This window comes from Triticum urartu, chromosome 1A, assembly GCF_056163025.1.
Source record: "Triticum urartu cultivar PI428250 chromosome 1A, HENAU_Tu73, whole genome shotgun sequence".
Classification (NCBI taxonomy): domain Eukaryota; kingdom Viridiplantae; phylum Streptophyta; class Magnoliopsida; order Poales; family Poaceae; genus Triticum; species Triticum urartu.
The window spans coordinates 179,890,082-179,907,528 of NC_141873.1; positions in this window are offsets into that span (position 1 = coordinate 179,890,082).

The window sequence follows — 17,447 nt, forward strand, 5'->3', positions numbered from 1 at the left end:
TTCATCGCGTTTTACGATACGGAGCCGCCGCCAAGCCCTAAACTCTCTCGGGAGGGCTGATCTGGAGTCCGTTCGGGGCTCCGAAAAGGGGACCGTCGCCATCGTCGTCATCAACCTTCCTCCATCACCAATTTCATGATGCTCACCGCCGTGCGTGAGTAATTTCATCGTAGGCTTGTTGGACGGTGATGGGTTGGATGAGATTTATCATGTAATCGAGTTAGTTTTGTTAGGGTTTGATCCCTAGTATCCACTACATTCTGAGATTGATGTTGCTATGACTTTGCTATGCTTAATGCTTGTCACTAGGGCCCGAGTGCCATGATTTCAGATCTGAACCTATTATGTTTTCATGAATATGTGTGAGTTCTTGATCCTATCTTGCAATGTCATGTTTTGCATCATGTTGCTTGTGCATTGCACCATGATTGATTGGGGTTCCATTGCATGTGTTCTTGCTTTGGGTAGAGCCGGGAGACGGGTACGTGAATGAGGAACCTGTTGAGTACGTTAACGAGGATCAAGCTTTCGACAACTCTGAGAACATTGCGGACAAGATGACCATACCCTCGAAATCACTTCTATCTTTGCTTTGCTAGTTGTTCGTTCTATCGCTATATCGCGCCACCTGCCACTTGCTATATCATGCCTCCCATATTGCCATGTCAAGCCTCTAACACACCTTCCTAACAAACTGTTGTTTGGCTATGTTACCACTTTTGCTCAGCCCCTCTATTAGTGTTGCTAGTTGCAGGTGAAGTTGAAGTTTGTTCCATGTTGGAACATGGATATGTTGGGATATCATAATATCTCTTGTTCTAATTAATGCATCTATATACTTGGTAAAGGGTGGAAGGCTCGGCCTTTTGCCTGGTGTTTTGTTCCACTCTTGCCGCCTTAGTGTCCGTCATACCGATGTTATGTTCCTTGATTTTGCGTTCCTTACGCAGTTGGGTGTTATGAGAACCCCTTGACAGTTCGCTTTGAATAAAACTCCTCCAGCAAGGCCCAACCTTGGTTTTAACATTTCCCACCTAAGCCTTTTCCCTTGGGTTCCGCGGAGTCAAGGGTCATCTTTATTTTAAACCCCTGGGCCAGTGCTCCTCTGAGTGTTGGTCCAAACTGGGCGATGTCCGGCGCCCCATGGGCAACCAGGGTCTATGCCAACCCGACGTCTATGCAAGATTCAATGTGGTATCGCATTATGCATACCTCAAGCTCAAGATGCCAGGACCTCGGGGGGTTATTACAGTTAATGGAAACACAGAGCGCTCTCTCCGAACGGAGGAGCACACTGCGTCCCTCGCAGTAGAAGCGCAAAGCAGCCTCTCAAGGCAATCCACCAGTTCGGCATTTCAAGACCCGGACACCTTCAAGCGCGCTCGGAGTAATAGGCAACTAGACCGCCTGGCATGATCTGAGCTCGCATAGCAATGCGGCCCCCACCCCAGTCCCAGCCAAACGGCGAAATCCGTGCCACGCATACATAATTATGCATTAAAAATACCATGGGCATAGGTGGGGAGGGGGGCACAACTACGACACGCCCCAAGACGCGGCTTAAACCGCACTAGGGGCTTCCCACTTCGTTATTTTTCTCTTTTCAGGACTTTAATCTCTGGAAACCCTGTCCGGCGGCATGATTGCCGAACACATGATGCAGCAACCAAGGAGGCAGAAAGTTACGTCACACCACGGAATTCCCAGGTGGACTACGATAACGAGTGAAATATTTTCTTTAATATTGTTCCTCAGCGTGCCCTTGGAAGGGACGTAGTCCTACTTTTTGCTTATCGCACTATCTGTATCATTCTGCTTTAACGCACCTTTTTGAATAAACAATGCATAACTTTACGATTATTATTGCATCCTTGTTATATATATGTGTTCATTAATAACACCTTGCAACCGTATACTTTGGTACGGCCAATACACCGGGGGCTTAAGTACCCCACAACATGGTGTGAGAAGTCCGAACACTTTCACAAGTGCGGCACCCCGAACTTATAGCATTATATGCATCAGGTCCGAATCATGTCTTTGGTCAAATGTTGGGTTTGCCCGGCTCCTATGTTTTGGTACCTTATATTACGCTCTATTGGCTAAGGTAGCGCTAGGAGAACTACTGTGATTGTGCCCCGGTTCTGCTGGGCTAAGCACCTCAGTAGAGAAAGCTAAAACTGACTATCATGATAAGGCGAGAGACTGGTCGCTGTTAGGAGAGGTTTCGAGTCCCTAAAGACTTATGCCGCTTAGAGCGAGGGGTCGGCCCTGTCCGGCTTAAAGGCGTGTATCGCGCCCCGAATTCGGCCTTCCGAATACCAGGGGCTTCGCCGAAATTTAAAATTATAGAATTCTATGGCTAAGTGAGAGTGATAAAGCATTATTAGTCCGGTTGCCTTGTTTGTTGTGCTGAGCACCTCCCTCGAAGGACCCAAAAATGGGAACAAGAGTGCTCAGGTTTATCCCGAACACCCCAGCACTCATGGCATGGGGGCAGAAGCCGAGGACTAGCCATCTCTCAGATTGGATAAACAGCCAAACAGAAGGTAATATTGTAAATTCAAACAAGCGTTGCATAGTGCATATGAAACAAGTTTTCATCATACAGGATCACACGAGCAAGTTTATTCAAATATTACATCCTTGGAACATTCGTACGCTACAAGATGGGCACCCTTCAGGACACCATCATAATAAATTTTGGGGGTGCGATGCTCCTTGCCCTGCGGCGGTCCTTCCTTGATCAGCTTCACGGCGTCTAGCTTGGCCCATTGCACCTTCACACGGGCGAAAGCCCGGCGTGCACCTTCGATACAGACGGACCGCTTGACGACTTCCAGCCGTGGGCGGGCATCCACAAGCCACCTCACCAGGACGAAGTAGCTATTCGGAAGGGCGTCGCCAGGCCACAGCCGGACTATAAAGCCCTTCATGGCCTGTTCGGCCGCCTTGTGTAGCTCGACCAGCTGCTTTAGCTAGTCGCTCATAGACACTGGTGTTCGGTCCCAGTATACTGGGCCCAGAACAACTTCTCCGTCGAGCTTCCATCCTCGGCCCAGTAAAACTTCGCGGCATCCAACACGCTGCGGGGCAAATCTGCGAATGCTCCTGGGGAGCTCCGGATTCGGGTAAGTAATCGGTAATTTACTTTTACATGCTTGCTTTGCATATAGAATGCCTTACCCGCCGCTATTTTCTTCATCGCGTCGATCTCCTGGAGGGCCATTTGGGCTTCGGCCTTGGCACTCTTTGCGCTCTCGAGGGCCGCGGCAAGCTCAGACTCTCGCGTCTTCAAGTCAAGCTCCAACGCCTCGTGCTTCATCACGAGGGCCTAGAGCTCTTGCTGCACCTCGCCCACCCAAGCCTCTTTCCTTTCCCGCTCGGTGCGCTCCTTAGCCGCTCTATCTTCGACCTCGGATAGCGCTTGCTTTAAGGTCGCCACTTCGGTCGTGGCACCTGGAAAATTCATGATGATCCTGTCATTTTGCAATCGCATTCTTTTTATACATATCCATAGACTAGGTACTACTTACCTTTGTTCTCCTCGAGCTGCCTCTTGGTAAGGCCGAGCTCGTCCTGGGAACCTTTAAGGTCCTGCTTTAGTACGGCAACCTCCGCAGTCAGTGCGGCAGATGCCAGCAACGAAGCCTGCATATGCATATTGACATACTTATATTAGACTCCTGCGATATTGTTTGATCCTCTGTTCGGCTTTTCTTCGTGGACACCGAACAGAGCATCAGGGGCTACTGTCTATGCGGTAATATTTTTCCTATATTTTAAACACTTACCTCAAAGCCTATTAGAAGGCTGGCACAGGCTTCAGTCAGTCCGGCGGACTGAACCTTCTGGACCACCGCACTCATAATAGTACGGTGCTCCTCGTCGATGGAAGCGCTGCGAAGCGCTTCCAGCAAATTGTCCAGTGCCTCTGGATGGACAGAGGTCACCGGTACAGGCGTCTTGCCCCTCTTGGAAGGAGGCCGCCTGCCCGAGTCCGGAACCACTGGAGGTTCCGGCGCGGTGTTCAGCTGAGGGCCGAACTCGGAGCCCTCAGGGGCCTTGTCCCCTCTGCTCCCAGAGTCCGGAAGGCCGCCTTGAGGCACCTCCGGGACTGTCTCCCCTCGACCTGGTGCCTCTTGAGACAATACCTCGGTGTCGTCCACAGGGTAAGGGGAGGTGGCGGTCGGAAGTGGATCGCTATCCATATCTGACGAGCCCAGGGAGCCATCCGACGATACATCGATACGGGCTCGTGGCGGCCTGCATAATCATATTTGGCGTTAGGGGAAGCAGTGCGACAAAGGAATGCTATGAGTTACTCTGGTATCCGAATACTTACGACTTCCCCAGGGCCTTGGCCCTGGGCAGCCACTCGTCTTCGCGTGGTGGTGGTAGAACTGTCCGGAAGGAGAGTCCTTCCCTTCTTGGACCCTTCGGCCTCCCCAATTGGGGCGGCCTTCCTTTTCTTGTCTCCCCCGTCTGGAGGGGGAGAATCTTATTCTGCCTCCTCGTCCTCGAGGGAGGAATGAGCCATAGAGTCATCAGACGGTGAGTCCGATGACGCCTGGCGTCGGGAACTTTTTCGGGTTCCCTTGGCCTTCTTGGTCTTCTCCGGCACCGTGTAAGGAGCCGGAGTCAGCATCTTCGCTAGGAGAGCGTCTTCTGGGCCTTCGGGCAAAGGAGCTGGACAGTCGATCTGTCCGGCCGTGTCCCGCCAGTCATGTCAAAGGTACGGGAGCTTAGATCCCGCATAGAGCCAAACTATGGAAAACAAGTATCCTGTGAGAGGTAAAACAGCTTACCGCGCTGGCTTGGCACTTCGTGCAGAATCCGCGGTCCTCGGAAGTGGGAGGGGGAACCTCGGCACTCTTGAATAGCACCTTCCAGGCATCTTCGTGAGTTGTGTCGAAGAGCCTGTTCAGAGTTCGGTGCTGGGCCGGGTCGAACTCCCACAAGTTGAAAGCCCATTGTTGGCACGGGAGGATCCGGTGGATGAGCATGACCTGGACTACGTTGACAAGTTTGAGCTTCTTGTTCACCATGTTTTGAATACATGTTTGGAGTCCGGTCAGCTCTCCCGAACTACCCCAGGACCGGCCCTTCTCTTGCCAGGAGGTGAGCCGCGTAGGGATGCCAGATCGGAACTCGGGGGCCGCTGCCCATTTAGGGTCACGTGGCTTGGTGATGTAGAACCACCCCGATTGCCACCCCTTTATGGTCTCCACGAAGGAGCCCTCGAGCCATGTGACATTGGGCATCTTGCCCACCATGGCACCTCCGCACTCCGCCTGGCGGCCGCTCACTACCTTCGGCTTCACATTGAAGGTCTTCAGCCATAAGCCGAAGTGGGGCTTGATGCGGAGGAAGGCCTCGCACATGACGATAAACGCCGAGATGTTGAGGATGAAGTCCGGGGCCAGATCGTGGAAATCCAGGCCATAGTAGAACATGATCCCCCGGACGAATGGGTGGAGAGGGAATCCCAGTCCGCGGAGGAAATGGGTAAGGAACACTACCCTCTCATGGGGCCTGGGGGTGGGGATGAGCTGCCCCTCTTCTGGGAGCCGGTGCACGAGGTCGTCGGGCAGGTATCCGGCTCTCCTCAGCTTCTTGATGTGTCCCTCCGTGACAGAGGAGACCATCCACCTGCCTCCCGCTCTGGACATGGTTGGAGAGGGTTGAGGTGGGAAATGCGGACTTGGGCGCTGGAGCTCGAGTGTGCGAAAATGGATGAGCAAAGGAGGAAGAAGGCGTGGATGAAAAGGTAAATCCTTATCCCTTTATATGGGCGGACGAAACTGTGCGTCCCCACTAGCCTGGTAAAACTCGCTCATCCCCCAAGCGTCGTAATCGATGGCGCGGTTGGGTTACCCACACCCGTATTGATGAGAATCCCGTGATAAGGGGACACGATCTCTGCTTTGACGAGACGTGTCAAAAAACTGCCTCGCGTTATGTGCGGGGCTAGTTAAAGGAAACGGTTTGAATAATCACCGGTCCATGACATAATGTCGTGTTGCCAAAACAAGTCAGCAAATTAGATTTGCGGAAATATTATTCTCTCTACGGTGGTATGTGGAACTTATTTTGCAGGGTCGGACACTATCCTTGTATTCAAATTCTTCCGTGGTATATTCGGAGGAGGAACCCGGCTTGCAATGCCGAAGACAATACTGCGCGTCGGACTCATCGTCATTGAAGCCTAGTTCAGGGGCTACTGAGGGAGTCCTGGATTAGGGGGTCTCCGGAGAGCCAGACTATATCCTTTGGCCGGACTGTTAGACTATGAATATACAAGATTGAAGACTTCGTCTCGTGTTCGGATGGGACTCTACTTGGCGTGGAAGGCAAGCTAGGCAATACGGATATGTGTATCTCCTCCTTTGTAACCGACCTTGTGTAACCCTAACCCTCTCCGGTGTCTATATAAACCGGAGGGTTTTAGTCCGTAGGACAACATACAATCATACCATAGGCTAGCTTCTAGGGTTTAGCCTCTCTGATCTCGTGGTAGATCTACTCTTGTACTACCCATATCATCAATATTAATCAAGTAGGACGTAGGGTTTTACCTCCATCAAGAGGGCCCGAACCTTGGTAAAACATCATGTCCCCTACCTCCTATTACCATCCGCCTTAGACGCACAGTTCGGGACCCCCTACCCGAGATCCACCGGTTTTGACACCGACATGGCCTCAGAGAGGATCTGCAGTTAGATCTCGTGCTTCTTGAGCCGATCAAGTTTGATCAATTCTATAACATGGCACTAAAGCAAGAAGCTGCTCAGCTCAAGTGTGAGGCATCTAAGAAGAGAGTCAGGGATGCAGTTCAATCTTCTTCCTTCCTCACAAGTGACAGCTAAGCAAGAGAAGTTTTGGTTGCCTCCTCCTCTGTTTCGTCAGCCCTACCAGCAAAAGAGCAAAGGTGGCAATGGATCTTCCCACCCACCCAACCCATGCTATCAGAACAAAGCTCAGTCTCAAACTCCAAGGTCAAGTGCTCCTTATCATCGTCCGCTCTCAGAGGTTACTTGCAACAAGTGTCAGCAGAAAGGGCACTATGCAAACAAGTGCTTCAACCAAAGGCGCCTTCCGCCTCCTCCTCCTGTGAGATCTTCCAGCAATGCAGTGGTCAAGCACAATTCCAAGTCTCGAAGGTGAACATGATGAACGCAGCTCAGGCAGAGGATTCTTCAGAAGTGATCATGGGTAACCTTCATGTTAATGACTTTCCTGCAAAAGTTTTATTTGATACTGGTGCATCGCATTGTTTCATTTCAAGACCTTTTGCATCGAATCATGAGTTGGTTTTCCAAGATTTGCCTAGATAGTTGTCAGTTGTCTCTCTGGGTAAATTCATGAATGCAAACTGCATGGTTCGGGATGTTTCTATCAAGATGGGAAACTATAAATTTATGTCTTCTCCTATTGTTCTTAGTGACTCGGATATTGATATAATTCTCGGCATGGACTGGCTTTCTAAGCACAAGGCTCAGCTTGATTGTGCTGCTAGGGAAATTCAATTGACACACTCTTATGAGGAGGTGATCATTTATGCCGCTCGGGACGAAACCATTCGACTGTTTTCTCTCAACAGAAGGGCGAGTTAAATGCCATCTCTCAGATTCCAGTCGTTTGTGAATACCAAGACATCTTTCTAGAAGAGCTTCCGGGAATGCCTCATCACTGGCCAGTTGAATTCATTATCGATCTTGAGCCTGGTATGGAGCCAGTTTGCAAGCGTCCTTACAAGCTTGGACCAGAGGAGTTGAAGGAGTTGAAGAAACAACTCGATGAACAAGAGCGTATGGGTCTGATCAGACTGAGTTCATCTCCATGGTGATGTGGTGTTCTTTTTGTCCGGAAGAAGGATGGAACAGAACGACTCTGCTTCGACTACCGTCCATTGAACAAGAAGACAATTAAGAACAAGTATCCACTTCCCAACATCAATGAGCTATTAGAGCAACTGAAAGGTGCCAAAGTATTCTCCAAGCTTGACCTCCATATGGGTTATCATCAGATTCGCATTCGTGAACAAGATATCCCCAAAACAGCATTCAGAACAAGCAATGGTTCTTATGAATATATTGCCATGTCTTTCGGCCTTGTCAATGCTCCTCCAATGTTCTCTAGCATGATGAACTTCATATTCAACCCTTACACAAATGATTTCGTCCTGGTGTATCTCGATGATATCTTGGTCTTTTCCAAGAATAAGGAGGATCATGCCAAGCATTTGAGATTGGTGCTCGACAAGCTCAGAGAGCATCAATTCTATGCGAAGTTTTCCAAGTGTGAGTTCTGGCTTGACAAAGTTCTTTACCTTGGTCATAGCATCTCCGCCAAGGGCATCGCTATTAATTCTGAGAAGGTGTCTGCAATTGTGAATTGGGAACCTCCTCAGAATGTCAAACAGCTCCGCACTTTTCTTGGGCTTGCAAGCTATTGTCGAAGATTCATTGAGAATTTCTCTAAGATCTCAAAGCCTCTTTCCAACCTCCTCCAGAAGCATGTCAAGTATGTCTGGACACCTGAATGTGATGTTGCTTTCAACACTCTAAGAGAGAAGCTGGTCACAGCTCCTGTCTTGACTCCTCCTGATGAATCCAAGCCATTCGAAGTTTTTTGTGATGCTTCCTTGCAAGGTCTCGGCGCTATGTTAATGCAAGAGAAGAAAGTTGTGGCCTATACCTCTCGCCAGTTGAAGCCCAACGAAAGGAACTACCCCACTCACGATCTTGAGTTGGCGGCAGTTGTCCATGCATTATTAACATGGAGACATCTCTTGTTGGGAAGGAAAGTGGACATCTTCACAAATCATAAGAGCCTCAAGTACATCTTCACTCAACCCAACCTCAACCTCAGGCAGACTCGATGGGTCTAAATGATTCAAGAATACAATTCGAGTATTGAATATACTCCAGGAAAGGATAATGTCATTGCAGATGCTTTGAGTAGGAAGGCTTACTGCAACAGCTTAATTCTCAAGCCCTTCCAACTGGACCTTTGTGAAGCTTTCCGCAAACTGAACCTCCATGTTGTTCCTCAAGGCTTTCTTGCCAATCTCCTAGTCTCTCGTACTTTGGAAGATCAAATTCGTGAGGCGCAACTTCTGGATACCATGGTGAAGAAGGTGAAACATGGAATTGCCAAGAGCCAACCAAAATACAAGTGCTATCGCATTGATGACAAAGACCCTCTATTCTTCGAGGACCGGCTTGTGGTTCCTAAAGGTGACCTAAGGAAAGTCATTATGAACGAGGCACACAATTCCCTTCTATCCATTCATCCTGGAAGTACAAAGATGTACCATGACCTCAAGCAGTCGTATTGGTGGACTCGAATGAAGCGAGAAATTGCTCAATTCGTAAATGAATGTGATGTCTGCAGAAGGGTGAAAGTAGAACACCAACGACCAGCTGGTCTCCTCCAACCTCTTGCTATTCTAGAATGGAAGTTTGACCATATTGAAATGGACTTCGTGACTGGATTTCCCAAGTCCAAGCGTGGAAATGATGCTATTTTCGTTGTCATTGACAAGCTCACAAAAGTGGCTCATTTCCTTCCAATCAAAGAACCTATCATAGCAGCTCAGTTGGCAGAGCTATAAACCTCCAGGATTGTCTCCTTGCACGGCATTCCACAATTGATATCTTCAGATCGTGGAAGCATTTTCACCTCCAAGTTCCGGGACTCCTTCCAGAAGGCCATCGGCACCAACATTCGCTTCAGCACAGCTTTCCATCCTCAAACTACTGGCCAAGTCGAGCGAGTCAATCAAATCCTTGAATATATGCTCAGGGCTTGCGTCATCTCTTTCGGCATGAAGTGGGAGGATTGTCTTCCATATGACGAGTTCTCCTACAACAACAGCTTCCAAGAGAGTTTGGGCAAGGCCCCATTCGAAATCCTCTATGGCAGAAAGTGTCATACTCCTCTCAATTGGTCAGGGACTGGTGAACGCCAACTTCTTGGAAACAACTTGATCACAGAGGCTGAAGAAATGTGTAAAGTCATCCGTGAAAATCTCAAAGCTGCGCAATCGCGTCAGAAGAATTACTATGATAGTAAGCACCGTGACTTGGCTTTCAAGATCGGAGACCATGTCTACCTCCGCGTCTCTCCAATGAAAGGAACTCGTCGCTTCGGTATCAAAGGGAAGATTTGTAACACCCCGGATGTAACTTTCCCAATTTGTACTCCAACTCTTGACGTTTCCGGCGTTAAGTTATTTTATTTTCTTGGGTTCGATTTTTTTTGTCTCCGTGTGTTGTTGTCGTTTTCATGCATCTCATATCATGTCATCATGTGCATTGCATTTGCATACGTGTTTCATCTCATGCATTCGAGCATTTTCCCCGTTGTCCGTTTTGCATTCCGGCGCTTCGTTCTCCTCCGGTGGCCATTTCTAGCTTTCTTTCGTGTGTGGGGATTAAACATTTCCGGATTGGACCGAGACTTGCCAAGCGGCCTTGGTTTACTACCGGTAGACCGCCTGTCAAGTTTCGTATCATTTGGACTTCGTTTGATACTCCAACGGTTAACCGAGGGACCAAAAAGGCCTCGTGTGTGTTGCAGCCCAACACCCCTCCAATTTGGCCCAAAACCCACCTAAGCCTTCTCCATCATCTAGATCATTCGATCACGATCGCGTGGCCGAAAACCGCACCTTATTTGGACTCTCCTAGCTCCCTCTATGCCTATATATATCTCCCCCCATTCGAATCACGGACGAAACCCTAGTCCCCCTCCTCCTCCAGCCGCCAGACAAAATCCGGATGGCCGGACATGTCCGGATCCGCCGCCGCCGCCACGTGTCATGCCTCCATTGGATCCGCGCCGCCGCCCCACTTCGTCGCGCACCGCCGGCCCGGGAGGCCCAGGTCGGGCCCCCGAGGCCCACGACCTCCCCCGCCTCCATCGGCTCGCCGCGCCCCCCCACGCGTCACCCCGCCGCCGTCTTCTCCGAGCCAGGCCGCGTCGCCGCCCGCCGTCGCCCGACGCGCCATCGCGGCCGCCGCCGTCCGACGCGCCATCGTCGCCTCCGCCGCCCGGCGCGCCCCCGCACCGCCTCGGCCTCGCCTCCCCTCGCCGGAGCCGAGCTCCACCGCGACCACCTCGCCGTCCGACGAGTTCCGGCTTCCCCATCTCCGGCCGGCGCCCTCCGATGAATAGTGCTCCAGTCAACCTCGTTTTGCATGCCCGGGTCAAACCCTAGATCCAGAGGTCGAAATTCTACTAAGTCCCCGATTTTTCCAGTTTCAAGTGCCTATGTTCATCTTGCCGTAACTTTGCATCCGTAGCTCCCATGCATGCATATAGCATATCAAAATGTTCATCTCAGAGAGTACATCATTTCGTTCCATTGCATCATTTTCATTTGAGTTCATCTTGATGCCCGAAATGCTGTTAGAAGAGGGCTACTTGAGACTATTGTCAGATCTGCTACTCCATTTAGCTTTTTGTCATTTTTGCCATGATTAATGTGTGCATGATATGCCCTGATGCTCTACATATGTTTTGTTAAGAGTTTTGTCATATTTCCAGAGGTGCTACCCTTGTATTTTTGTGATGTGTGTGGTGACTAGCACAAGCTTGCAAAGTGGTGCACTTGGTAATTCTGTTTTCAGGGACTTAGCAATTCTACTAAGTCCTTGAGCTGTTTATCTCATATGGCCATATGTTCATGTTGTTTCCTAGTGATCCGTGCCTCTTTTGAGGATGATCAGTAAGGATGTTTTGCTAATCATGTAGTGCTCTATCCATCCATGTCTTTGTTTGCAATTATGGAGCACCCTAGCTTGAGTCAATCGAGCTCTACTTTTGCTACTTCATGAATCTGGGCAGATTGTCAACTTGTTTGCAATTTTGCCGATGATGTTGTAGTTGATCCGTGCATGCTATGTTATTGTTCTTGACATGTCTAGCTTGAATTTTGTGTGTTCTTGATGGATATATGCTTAGCTTATCATGACTTGCTCCATAGTGAGTGCATCGAGCTCGTAAACATGCCTACTTGATATCTGTTTTCAGCATGCTCCAGTTTTCACTAAGTCTGAAAACTGATTATATTTTTGCCATGTTCACATGCTTGCAATTGCATTTTCTGATCCCTTTTGGCTCAAGGTCACTAAGGGACTGTTGTTAAGCTCTTTGAGTATTTCCATGCCATGCTTTACTTTGCCATGTTCAGGTCCTGTAGCATGTAGTATTGATGCTCCGAAGTGTGCTACCTGATCTGAAATTCCAGACAAGTGTTAATTTCACTAAATCTGATATCTGTTTGCCATATGCATTTTTGCCATGCTTGTTTGAACCTGTTAATGGATGAATTGGCCGTAGCTCAGTGCTAGACTTTTGTTAAGCATCATGAATGCATCCCTGCCATGTATTTTGTTGTCATGTTTGGGTGTTGTAGCATGTACATCTCGTTGCATTTAGATGGCTACTTGCTGTAAATCGCAGACCGGTGCCATATTTGTATCGCTTGCCATTTCCAAACCGTAACTCCGATTCCGGCGTTCTTTATATCGTTTTCAAGCGATTTCATCTCATATTTCTAGTGGCTCACTTGGATTCCCAAGTTGAGGCCAGGTTCATGCATTCCTTGTCACATCTTGCATATGCATCCCGCATCGCATCCCGCATAGCATACCATCTTGGCATCATCTTGTTTGATCCTTGCACGTGGTTGATTGTGTCCTTGTTGCTTGTTTGTCTTGTTTGGGTAGATCCGGGAGACGAGTTCGCTAATGAGGAGCCCGTTGAGTTTGCTTTCGAGGATCCAGTCAACTCTGACAACTGTGCAGGCAAGATGATCATACCCTCGAAATCACTACTATCTTTGCTATGCTAGTTTGCTCGCTCTTTTGCTATGCCAATGCTACGATGCCTACCACTTGCTTTCAAGCCTCCCAAATTGCCATGTCAAACCTCTAACCCACCTTGTCCTAGCAAACCGTTGATTGGCTATGTTACCGCTTTGCTCAGCCCCTCTTATAGCGTTGCTAGTTGCAGGTGAAGATCGGAGGCCGTTCCTTGTTGGAACATTTATTTACTTGTTGGGATATCATTATATTGCTATGTTTTCTTAATGCATCTATATACCTGGTAAAGGGTGGAAGGCTCGGCCTCTCGCCTAGTGTTTTGTTCCACTCTTGCCGCCCTAGTTTCCATCATATCGGTGTTATGTTCCCGGATTTTGCGTTCCTTACGTGGTTGGGTTATAATGGGAACCCCTTGACGTCCGCCTTGAATAAAACTCCTCCAGCAATGCCCAACCCTGGTTTTACCATTTGCCACCTAGCCTTTTCCCTTGGGTTTCGCGGACTCAAGGGTCATCTTATTTTAAACCCCCTGGGCCAGTGCTCCTCTGAGTGTTGGTCCAACCTAGAGCACCGTGCGGGGCCGTCCCTTGGCAACTTGGGTTACGTTGGCTCCCGTATGCTTAGCTTATCCGGTGTGCCCTGAGAACGAGATATGTGCAGCTCGTATCGGGATTTGTCGGCACAGCGGGTGGTGTTGCTGGACTTGTTTTACCATTGTCGGAGTTGTATTGAAGAACCGAGATACCGAGTCTGATCGGAACGTCTTGGGAGGAGGTCTATTCCTTCGTTGACCGTGAGAGCTTGTCATGGGCTAAGTTGGGACTCCCCTGCAGGGATTTGAACTTTCAAAAGTCGTGCCCGCGGTTATGGGCAGATGGGAATTTGTTAACGTCCGGTTGTAGATAACTTGAACCTTAACTTAATTAAAATGAATCAACTGAGTGTGTTACCGTGATGGCCTCTTCTCGGCGGAGTCCGGGAAGTGGACACGGTGTTGGAGTAATGCTTGCGCAGGTTGTTCTCTAGTTTCTCGCTCGCGCTTTGCCTCCTCTTCTCGCTCTCTTTTACGAACAGGATAGCCACCATACTTGCTAGTCGCTTGCTGCAGCTCCACATATTTACCTTGCCTTACCTATAAGCTTAAATAGTCTTGATCACGAGGGTGCGAGATTGCTGAGTCCCTGTGGCTCACAGATTACTATTACACCAGATGCAGGGCCTGATGATTCCGCTCCAGGAGACGCGTTTGATCTCAAGTGGGAGTTCGACGAAGACTCTCAACGTTACTATGTTTCCTTTCCTGATGATCAGTAGTGGTGCCTAGTTGGGGGTGATCGGGACCGTGTCGCATGTTGGGTTATCTTTTATTTTGGTGCCGTAGTCGGGCCATGAGTGTTTTGGATGATGTAATGTTATTTATGTACTTGATTGACGTGGCGAGTGTAAGCCAACTATGTTATCTCCCCTTTTATTATCATATTACATGGGATGTTGTGAAGATTGCCTAACTTGCGACATATGCCTTCAATGCGATTATGCCTCTAAGTCATGCCTCGACACGTGGGAGATATAGTCGCATCGAGGGTGTTACAAGATTGCCCCTAGATACATGGGTCCATTCAAGATCATTGGCAAAAGAGGCGACCTCGCCTATCAACTTGAGCTTCCGTCCAACTTCGCAAATGTGCACGATGTGCTTCACGTGTCACAGCTTCGCAAGTGCTTCAAGACTCCTGAGCGCACTATCAACTTCGAAGAGATTGATCTCCAAGAAGATTTGTCTTGCCATGAGCATCACGTTGCTATTCTTGAAGAAACCGAGTGCGAGACTTGCAACAAGTCAATCAAATTCCTGAAAGTGAAGTGGTCACACCATTCCGACCGAGAAGCCACCTGGGAGCGCGAGGATCACCTCCGTTCCGAATATCCGGAGTTCTTTCAGTCGTAGATCTCGGGACGAGATCCTCTTGTAGTGCTGGAGTGTTGTAACACCCCGGATGTAACTTGCCATATTTGTAACTCTGACTCTTGCCATTTTCGGCTTTAAGTTACGGGATTCCCTTCGTGGTTGGGTTTTGTCTTTGTTTTTCATTTTGTTCATGTCATGCATGTCATATCATATCATGTCATCATGTGCATCGCATTTGCATTCATGTTCGTCTCATGCATCCGAGCATTTTCCCCGTTGTCCGTTTCGCAATCTGACACTCCCACATGCACCCGGCGCACCCCTCTTGTCTCTTTTCGTGAGCGGAGTTAAACGTTCTCGGAATGGGCCGAGATTTGTCAAGTGGCCTTAGTACACCACCGGTAGACCGCCTGTCAAATTTCGTTTCATTTGGGGGTAGTTTGATGCCCGAACGGTTAACCGGATAACCACAAAAGCCCTTTGTGTGTTGCAGCCCAACACCCCTCCAAACAGCCCAATAACCCATCTAAACCATCTCCATGTTCTTCGCCGTCGGATAACGATCGTGTGGGCGAAAACCGTACCTCATTTGGACACTCCAAACTCCCTCTACCTATAAATATGTGCCCCTCCCCAAAAATTCGCGGATGAAACCCTAGCTTCTTCCTCCTCCCGCCGCCGAACGTGTCCACACCGCCATCGGACGTGCCCGCCGCCGCCCTCTAGCCAATCCACCGCCGCCATGTGTCCCCCCGTGCATCCTCTCTCTCCTCCGTGCCGCCGGCCCGCGGAGCCCATCCCGAACCCGCACGGGCCCGCATCTCGCCGCCGCCCCGCCCGCATCGCCCCGCCGCCTGCCGGCCCCGCCGCCTCACAGACGTCGCCGACCCTACGCGCGCTGCCGCCTACCGCCACCCGCGCCAACTCCGGCCACCATGTCGCCGCCTCGGCCACCGTGTCGCCGCCTCGGCCACCGCGTCTTTGATGCATCTCCAGCGTATCTACTTTTCCAAACACTTTTGCCCTTGTTTTGGAATCTAACTTGCATGATTTGAATGGAACTAACCCGGACTAACGTTGTTTTCAGCAGAATTGCCATGGTGTTATTTTTGTGCAGAAATAGAAGTTCTCAAAATGACATGAAAATCAACGGAGATTATTTTTGGAATATACATAAAATACTGGAAGAAGAATCCACGTCAGGGGGCCCACACCCTGTCCACGAGGGTGGGGGCGTGCCTACCCCCCTGGGTACGCCCCCTGCCTTGTGGGCCCCCTAATGCTCCACCAACATCCACCTTGACTCCATATATTCGCTTTCGGGGAGAAAAAATCAGAGAGAAGGATTCATCGCGTTTTACAATACGAAGCCGCTGCCAAGCCCTAAACTCTCTCGGGAGGGCTGATCTGGAGTCCGTTCGGGGCTCCGGAGAGGGGAATCCGTCGCCATCGTCATCATCAACCTTCCTCAATCACCAATTTCATGATGCTCACCGCCGTGCGTGAGTAATTCCATCGTAGGCTTGCTGGACGGTGATGGGTTGGATGAGATTTATCATGTAATCGAGTTAGTTTTGTTAAGGTTTGATCCCTAGTATCCACTATGTTCTGAGATTGATGTTGCTATGACTTTGTTATGCTTAATGCTTGTCACTAGAGCCCGAGTGCCATGATTTCAGATCTGAACCTATTATGTTTTCATGGATATATGTGAGTTCTTGATCCTATCTTGCAAGTCTATAGTCACCTATTATGTGTTATGATCCGTTAACCCCGAAGTGACAATAATCGGGACCATTACCGGTGATGACAGTAGTTTGAGGAGTTCATGTATTCACTATGTGTTAATGCTTTGGTCTGGTACTCTATTAAAAGGAGGCCTTAATATCCCTTAGTTTCCAATAGGACCCCGCTGCCACGGGAGGGTAGGACAAAAGATGTCATGCAAGTTCTTTTCCATAAGCATGTATGAATATATTCGGAATACATGCCTACATACATTGATGAATTGGAGCTACTTCTGTGTCACCCTATGTTATAACTGTTGCATGATCGATCGCATCCGACATAATTCTCCATCACCGATCCAATGCCTATGAGCTTTTCATATATTGTTCTTCACTTATTTACTTTTCCGTTGCTACTATTACAATCACTATAAAACCCAAAAATATTACTTTTGCTACCATTACCATTATTATCATATTACTTTGCTACTAAATACCTTGCTGCAGATATTAAGTTTCCAGGTGTGGCTGAATTAACAACTCAACTGCTAATACTTGAGAATATTCTTTGGCTCCCCTTGTGTCGAATCAATAAATTTGGGTTGAATACTCTACCCTCAAAAACTGTTGCGATCCCCTATACTTGTGGGTTATCAAGAATATTTTCTGGCGCCGTTGCCGGGGACCATAGCTCTATTCTTTGAGTCACTTGGGATTTATATCTAGTTATCATTATGAAGAACTTGAAAGATCAAAGAACCAAGATTTTTCCCTCAACTACGAGGGGAGGTAAGGAACTGCCATCTAGCTCTGCACTTGATTCACCTTCTATTTTGAGTAAATTTGCGACACCTACACATGCTATTGATTTTGATAGGTCGCATGTTATTGATGATGCCACTTCTGCTTTGCATGATACTTATGATGAAACTACTTCTATGCTTGATACTACTGTGCCACTAGGTCAATTTCTTG